Source organism: Pinus tabuliformis, chromosome 2_2 (genome assembly GCF_031772625.1).
Source record: "Pinus tabuliformis cultivar Carrire ecotype Pingquan chromosome 2_2, CPIR1, whole genome shotgun sequence".
Classification (NCBI taxonomy): Eukaryota; Viridiplantae; Streptophyta; class Pinopsida; order Pinales; family Pinaceae; genus Pinus; species Pinus tabuliformis.
The window spans coordinates 994,996,829-995,006,425 of NC_142300.1; positions in this window are offsets into that span (position 1 = coordinate 994,996,829).

Genomic DNA, 9,597 nt, shown 5'->3' on the forward strand with positions numbered 1-9,597 from the left:
CATGTTTTTGTTGTGATTCCTTCTCTCTTCTGTGCAACTCTTATTCTTCCCAGAGTTTTCGCTTCAACTCCTACAACTCCTTTTATGTTTCCTCCATCCTTTATTTCTCTCTTAGCCTTTGCGCAATCCTCTTATTGTGTTGTCGCCTCTTAGCCTCAATCTCAAAAGCTGCTTTCAACACAAGTGGATATGCTTTGAGCTTGTAACTTTGTTCTGCCTCTAGATTGTCAACAACCTTTCTCTTGCCTTTATCATGAGAAGTTCTACTACCCTTTGCTGCTGCTCTCTGAGATACGACTTCCCTCTGCTTTGCTAACCACTCTGTAGTTGTGCCAACCGGTTCATTGAGCCTAGATAAGTGATAGTAGTATCTCCATGGGTCTTCCTCAGGCTAATGACACGCCCTGTGGATCCAAGGAAATTTCACTCTCGCACAGTGCTCCTTCACCAAGAAATTCTAGTCATACGGATTGAAACTTCTGGTGTCGAAGGTAAATCTCTTGAACTCCTTCGTCTCGACCTTAGCATGCTTGAGATTTCGTATTTCATACAACCCGCTCCGCAAAGGAATAGCTGGCCAAGGTGCCTTCTTCTTCCTGTGCAGTCTCACTGAAAACCCTATCGAGATGTGATATAACACCTCTTGCATGACAAGATTTCCCATGGAAAACTTTGGTAAAACATGTGGGGCATTCTCCATAATGTACATACGTATGAAGGTGCCAAGGGGTGAGGCATACCAATATGTTATGTCGATCAATGCCTCCATTTTCGCCTACGACATGCAAAGTGGATCCTTCTCAAATATCATTTCGTACACCGGGGTGGCAAAGTGGTCTGAAAATTGTATGATAACTCCACAGAAGCTGCATTCGGAGAACAATTTGTAATAAGTGTGCATAGAGGTTTTCGAAGGTGTCCATGCCCAACCCAAGCATGTGAATTGCTAACGGGCATAGATTGCAACTAGTATGTAAGCGAACATGTGTATCTTTGCTTGTTGGCCCTTGGGTGGATGTCGGGCTTTTGTCACCTATTCCTTCAACCTGAGTTCCAACATGTCGGACTAGTTGAAAGGTCTTCCTTTGCTGGTGAGTTGGTCCAACACAATCACCCAACTCTGCAGAAAGGTCGTTGTGCTCTCTTGGCCATATAAGTGGCATGCAAAGATGACCAAGTACTGATATGCCTTCTGTAGTATCATCGTCTTGTAAACCTGGTTGGGTGTTGTCCTAAACTTGGCTGGCTCTTTTGCCCAACTCTTCAAGATATCTCTTAAGTTTGCACTGTTGATGGGTCTGCTCAAGGGTTTCTCCATTGTGATCACTGACTGTGGAAAGTAATACATCTCCTAAAAGTCCTTCGCCCTGAAGGTAGAAAGTTGTGTTCCACTGGCACTGCTCAACACCATTGTCTCAGGATTAGTATGTGAGACAATCCAGTGGATCATGTCCACACATGGAAATGTGGGATACCTGCATGCAATCTGGTACAAACGAGACTTGTGAATGTTGACATAGACCCTACGGTCTTCCAGATTTTCCTCAAATGTGCCTGAGAAGGTATCATTGATGTCCTACTATTTCATCTTGATATCCTTGTCTATGAACAGCTTAGTGTCTTCGTAGATAGGCAAGCTCATAGACACTTGCTCAACTGCATCTCCAGTTGCACTTTCGACGGTGTCCTTTGAACCTACTCTCTTGGAGGCCATTGTACCTGTAGTGCTGAGAGATGGATGAACACCTGTGATACCTGGAGACATAGCAACACTCATGGCAAAATATTTGTTAGTTGAAAACCAAAACGACTTTGAGGACTGATATGCAACATACCCGGGTGACTGACTTAGAAGATTGCACAATTTTCACTGGGAGGCTAGGAGACTGACTGCCAAAACTGCACAAGGCACAATCCGTGTTGTTAGGAGGATGACTGACTGTTGGAACTGCACAACACACTTTCCATCCTAGCCTGCTAAGGACTAAAATTGTGAAATCAATGACATGTAAACCCAACAAACTACATTGCACAATTTCTGGGGCTAGCATGGCAATGTCTCCCAGAATTGTGCAAAGAAAGCTTGGAGGCCATTGTTGGGCCAGATTTGCGCATTTTATAGAGGGAAGGCAGAGCCTTCACTCTCATAAATGTGCATTGCTAGCTGGGCAAGGCAAGGTCAGGGCCAAGGCCTATCGACGGGCGACTGAAAACATGAAAAGTTCTGAATGCATGGTGAAGATGAGTGTAAAAGAGAGTGAGTGATCATGGATGCAAACAGTGAGCACAGGATTTAGAAAATGAGGAAACATGCATGTGTGTGAAGCGAGTCACTGCAACGATGACCGTAAGTGCAGAAATAATGTCATGCATGCGACAATAGTGAGATGCAATAAAAAACTTGAAACATTTCTTCTACAAAATAACATGCATTAAAACCACATTAGGCATTCAACAAAACCAAGCAAACAACATTCATACAAAGAAAATAGAAAAAGTGACAGAAAAGTAGCAAAACACATGAAAAATAGACTTACCGAGAAAAAGTAGAGTTAAATGTGCCAAAGACTCCTAGATGCGATGTGGGATGTCAGAGCTCCAAGATCGATGTGAGGAATGAGCTTTGCAGTGTCGAATAAATAATTTTGATAAGGATGAGGCTTATGACGCACATGCCACAAATCTAGGAAAAATGACACTTGGTGAGAAGTTTCAAAAACGATCTTTGCATGTAACCTCCAGCTGCTAAAAATATATCCCTAAAATCTGTGGATGCTTTTTTCTTTTTGCTTTTTCCTTTTTCAGGAAAAGCAGCCCATGCATGCAAATCAGGATTGCTTAGTCCTAGGGGGAACTGGTCAACCTGAAAAAAACATGCAACAACTTGCAAGCCTCGGAAAAACAATTGTGCAAATTCTAGGCCGAGCAAGACTGGTTGTCCCTCTTGCATTGTGCAATTCCTGGACTAAAGCCCTGGCTGTCAGTAAGAATTGCACAATTTTTTAGTTGAAGCCCAGTGTTGGGCTGAATTGCGCATTTTTCAAAGGGAATGTTGCCTAGATGGATTGCGCATTTCTAGAGCCTAGTAGGCAGCCTAGTAGGATTTCATAATTTCTGGAGGGAAGACTGGTTCCCCTCCTAAATTCCGTAATTTCTATGTGAGCACCTCAGCCAAAAAAATGACTAAGTTTGGAATGTCAGCCCGCGAGTGGGAGGAAAACAAGTTGACATGCATAGGCTGGCAGGCCACTAAAACTTAGTTGAAGCCTATGTACTTGGACAATGCAAGATATGCTACTAAGGATGGTTGCTAGGGAGGCTCCAAAATGAAATTAAGGCAAAATTTTGGAGGATGGTTGTATCCACTACAACAACGTGCTCATTCTATTGAGAAATCGATCCCTCTTAGGTGGATGTTTGTCTTAGATGGTAATGATATAAAAAGAGGAAAAAAATGGAAAATACAGATTCAAATTACATAATGCAAATTTTCATTTCCTCAGGTTTACAGAATTCCACCACTTCTTTCCATGCCTTTTTTTAAAAGGTTAAATGGTTAACGGGGAACTAGCAACCTCCCTAGATATATGTAACAACCTGCAAGCCACATATATCATAAATTCATAGTTCAACCTAGAACCGAGACATTCAGAGACCACCGGAAATTGGGCTTGGGATCCCAAACTCCAACAGGACGCCTATCCTTACTATGATGGGGCATGATTTCCCACATCGGATTTGAAACCGAGTGGAGGGGATAACATCTCGGTGAGACAACCACCCCATCGTCCCACAAAGAGACACTTTTTCCCATGCATTTTTAATGATTAAAGTCTTTAGGTAGTGAAGGTATTACACCTAATCTGACACCACACATTGGGACAATCTGCTACACACAGAGTGGGCATGTCACCAAACACTTAATCTAACATGAAGCAAGTAAGACTTCTTTCCAGTATATATATATATATATATATATATATATATATATATATATATATATATACCTATAAAGGAGTGGGTAAGTTTATCCCTTGATTTATTTGCCTCAAAGAGCACACTTGGTGATTATGGCCCGTCATCCATTTCTGTAATTAATACAATTTCTTTTAACTGGTGATGTCATTTTAGCAAAAGTAAAATTTAATTATGAGATGTTTTTTTTACTTTTTTAAAACAAATTATTTGGTCAATTTATTTTAATTTTACTTAGAATTCCTTAAAGTTGTAAAATTTAGCTATATAATTTACGAAATTCTTATCTTAAATATTTTTTTTTAAGTATTAAATTCATTTCTAAATTCAAGCAACATTTAACAAAAAATTCACAATATAAAAAATTGAAATAAAATAAAATAAAGTATATTATCAAATCTAATAATAAAAAAAGGAAATGTAATAAAAATAAGAAAAAACTTTTTATAATTGCATTGTTCCTTGTGACTCTGAAAAGTTAATCCAGTCACAATTATCGTCCTTTTTGGGAAATTATATATATATATATATATATATATATATATATATATATATATATAGATATAAAAGGTTTAAACATGTAAAATTTAATTGTAAAAATTACATTGTTTATAAATGGAAAGGAGTATGGGTGAAAGATAATTATGATAATCTGTCTCATACAATCCTGCTCTCTACCAACTCTTTTTAACAACATTTTAGAATCTCTTTTGACCAATCTTTTTCGGCAACATCGGAGTCCTCTCCTCTAAATACATTCAGGCTCCTCTTACAACTATTGGAAGTAATGCTTCCATGTTTTGTCATGAGTTTTCATTGCAAGTTCCCAAACATCAATCTAGATGTTGTTGTTTCCTACGTATGAGTTGTAGCCGTGATCTAGATGTGTCGAAGTCAGTGAGTAATATCCTATATATTTTTAACTATTGTTATCAGTGCAGATATCACAATGAGTGTTTTGTATTGTGTATAATCTCTCTCTGCTTTCTTTCATTTTTCTAACATGGTATCGTAGTTGGTTGAGCCCTAACTCTCTCACGAGAGGGGCTGAGATCATGCAATTTTAGCCATGATACTCCTTTGTACATAGATTATTTTATTAGAGTGTTTGATTGATTGTTTGTGTGAGTCTTTTGTGTGAATATTTGATTTGTGGGTGAATTGTGGATCGTTGCATGCAAAGGAGAATTATGAAGATCCAGTGCTGTTGGTATTGTGTGAAGCTCCATTGTGGAAAAATATTTGTAAAAGAATAGGAGATATGCTTGTGAAGAAGTCGGATCAACATATATTTCGTTTGATATAGTGTGGATCTACAATTGAGAGCAATGTCTACATGTTTTAAATGGTGGTTCTCGAGATTATTAGATGGTGCAAGATGTAAAGTTGTGGCATGCAGGTGGAATGTTGCATTTCTCATTCTAGATCTGAACCAATAAGATATTATGATTTTTTTATCCATAGATCGAGATCTAAATGCAATAGATCTGATGGAAAATACCAATATTTAAAGTTATTATTATTATTATATGTGTTCTCATTTGCATATATCAATAAAGGGCAGTGATTGATTCTGTCTCTGTATGTTTTGGTGGTTGGTGATTGTGTGTTTCTATTGGTTATAAAAAGGGTTGGTGGTTCTTAAACTAGAAGCCCCGGTGTTTGCAACATCAATTCTTGTATGTTTTTATTGGTTATGAAAAGGGTTGGTGATTCTTAAACTGGAAGCCCGAGTGTCCGAAACTTCAATTTTTGTGTGTTAGTGAGGTCAAGTTGTTTGATCAACTTTTGAACACATTTAGTATCCATACCTCCACCCTAGCAACTAGCAGATAACTAAAAGTGAAATATTTGACAGATGGTGGTTGGTCCATAGGATGGTTCATTACTTGACGACTCTTATCGTGGAAGACATAGATTATCCTTGTTGTTGTAATATGTGTTTTTAATGTTTTCATGTAAGTATTAAGGGAGGGTATTGGAAGTAATGATTCTATGTGTTATCATGAATTGTCATTGTGAGTTCCCAAGTGCCAATCTAGATTTTGTTGTTTCCTATGTATGAGTTGTAGGCATGATCTAGATGTGTCAAAGCCAGTGATTAATGTCCTATATATTTGTAAATATTGTGATCAATAAAGATATCACAGTGAGTGATTTGTATTGTGTATAATCTCTCTCTACTCTCTTTCATTTTTCTAACAACAAGAGGGAGTGAAATTCAAGCTCCTCTTACATCATAGTTGGGAGTGGATTCGTTTACTCACTTTTGATATATGATGAAGAAACAATCAAAAAGAACAATCATTGGTTTTATATTTATTGTGTAGATTATTAGACGCCAAGCTGTTGAACCATCAACACATGGCCTTCCACCCATTCAAGAATACATTGAGTTTGTTCATAAAAGGAAACTAATTGTACTTAGATAATGTGGTGACAATAAAAATAAATCATGGGATATTCTGAAAATATTTGTGTTTGAATGAAAAAAATGGCAATCTGTGATGATTTATATAGTATAACAAGAGATGTTTATAAATGGAATGGTGTCATGTAGATTAAGTGAAAAGAATTTTTCAGTGTAAGAGAATCCTAATATGAGATGTAAGTTTTTTTGGTGGGTTTTAGGATCCATATTTCGAATTTGGCTCTAATACCACGTGTAAGACCCATTAACAATTTTTTGTCACATAATTTCAAAGAAAAAAATAAAATAAAACATATTTGACAATTCTATATGTGTGTGTGTGTGTGCACGCGCATGCATTCATGTGTGTATGTCTTACAACATATCAAAAGCATTAAAAACCTGTAAAGAATTTGATTGATGGAAATTTACATAAATTACTCAATAACAATAAGAATAGTTGGTTATTGTGGCTCGATTGTAGTGTTCGTGTCGGGATTACCCGACTGAATATGCCACCTTGCCAACTAGGAAAGTTTATCCCACTTCTTATCCTAAGGAACATCCACAAGTTCCCTAGCCTTTCGAGCATAAGTCCAACCACATTTGTAGTGCGCTTGAGCTCTTAGTCGAACGTCGTTCCCTCTACAGTTTCACTATCTAAGTCCATATTTAACCTCTCTTGGTTTCTTCCCTCCTCTCGATTCTACTTCTCACCCTTTGCTCCAGATGGCCCAAACCAATTAAAAAAACACCAAAGGCACAATCCCACTTGACCTCCCCACTCCTTGCACTTATGCCTGCCCTTGAAATGAATGTCAATCACCCATCGTAATTGCCACACACTTAATATATGCCATAACTCTCCCTCCCTCCCCCCAAATCTTCAAATTAATTTGAGGAGACAACTTGGCAATGAGCAATAAATAATATAAGAATAAAATATTAATATTTAATCATGCCAATCAATGTTATGGAATCACAAGAATCCATTCAAATAAATATTAAATAATCAATGTTTAAATATAATGTAATAATTATAAATCATAATTTAATAATTAGAAGTGGTGATTGAGAGTTAAGTAACCACTAATCAAACTTAATTATTAAGCAAGCTTAATAAGCTTAATCATTAATGGGGTTTAATCCTATTAACTATTAAGCAAGCTTAAGGTTAACCTCTAATCAAACTTAATTATTAATTAATTGTCAGGCATAATAAGCTAGAAGATACTAGCACGTTCTTGCTAACTTGGATATATAGCTAGCATAAGCATATCTCTTATGTATACTAATAATACATATCATAATCAAGCACATAGAACAATCATTCGTTTGGTTTGTTATTAACACAATGTAAGATAATAGAATTAAGTAGGGGTTTTACAATTTTGGTGTGCAACTCTAATTGGTTTATATTTTAGCATGTTTTTCTTTGCTCTACTTAAGGCCAAGAAATACTGTTAAAGGTTTAACCACCTCTCTACAAATTATTATCTTTCTATATTCCAATTGATTTTGCAAAATAACATTAACATCTTTCTATATTCCTCGATGATTTACAAAGATTAAACATCTTTATATCATCCTTACTTGCCTACTATTAATTTTTATTTATCTTTAAAATACTTTTAAGGAAAATTTATATTATTTTTAAAATATTAAATATATAAATAATTAATTCAAATAATTAATAGTAATAAATAATAAACAAAAATTTAAATAAAATATAATAAATAAGAGTTTTAACATTTATATAATTAATTTTTGCCTGAAATATTTTTATAACTCGGTGTCTAGAAATAAATATTAATTAACTCTTAAAAAAATAAAACTGACATGAAGAAATTGATATCACTAGTAAAAGTAAAACCGAGTTCCAGTACGCAGTGAATCAAATCTCTAAAAAAAAATATTAATTAAATAAATCTAGAAAATTTAAAACCATTGATATAAAAATCCTAAAGTTTAGACATTAATATCACTGGTCAATGTAAACCAAATTCCAAACCCGCGGTGAATCAAATCAATTGGAGGGCGGTACAATCCACAGAAGTTAAGTCGATTCTCCTCCCATAAAGAACGTAGACTCCCAAAATGAAACCCGTTGAAGATGACAACCGACCTTTCGACGATGGAGTGGTGGGGCCGAGCCACACATTTGAAGGGGAGTCGTCTAATAAAGCGGAGTAAGCCGGAGGAATTGTTTGGAGGGTTAAAAATAGTTGGAATTTGGGGAAAAAATTTCAAAATTTTCTGTAAAGGTAGTGTTTGAATCGTGTTTTTATGGTGGAAATGGATTCAGCGCCATCAAAAACGTCTAAAACACCTAAAATTTTGAAATTTAACAACTATAACTTGAATTTACAAAAATATTTGTGAGATTTTCTCTAAATATAACTAAACCGCCTCTAAAATAGTACGCGCTTCGAAAGTAAATATACGATTTAGATGATATTTTTAAAAGTAAAAATTTGCAGTACGAAGGTTTGAGTCGAGTTTTTATCGTTAAAATGCATTCAAGACGATGGAGTGGTGGGGCCGGGCCCCACACTTGAAAGGTGAGTGTACGAAATTTTTAGATAATATGTTTGAAAGGTAAAAATTTGTAGTAAGAAGGTTTGAGTCGAGTTTTTATCTTTAAAATGGATTCAAGACGATGGATTGGTGGGGCCGGGCCACTACGAAATTTTCAGATAATATTTTTGAAAAGGTAAAAAATTGCGGTAAGAAGGTTTGAATTCCTGATGGAGATGACAATCGACCTTTTGACGAAGGTGTCGTGGGCCGGGCCACTACGAAATTTTCAGATAATATTTTTGAAAAGGTAAAAAATTGCGGTAAGAAGGTTTGAATTCCTGTTGGAGATGACAATCGACCTTTTGACGAAGGTGTCGTGGGCCGGGCCACGTAGATAAAAGGAATCTGTAGGAATTCAATAATCGATTTTTATCTTGTTTTTAAGTTTTTTTCGATTTTTTATTTATCTTTGACCATATAGATAGATAAAAAGAATTTTCTATCTCGACGATGAACTATACTAGTTGGTTTGAAACGCGTAGACAAATGATAATCCATGTGATTTTCGCCGAAGAATCTTTCTTAATCTTCTATCTCGTTTTTGAAACTTTGCCCTCATTTCGATGGAGAAGTCAATACACTCAATTTCTTTGACCTTGCCTACCAATTTCCTTTCCTCACCTCTGTGATTG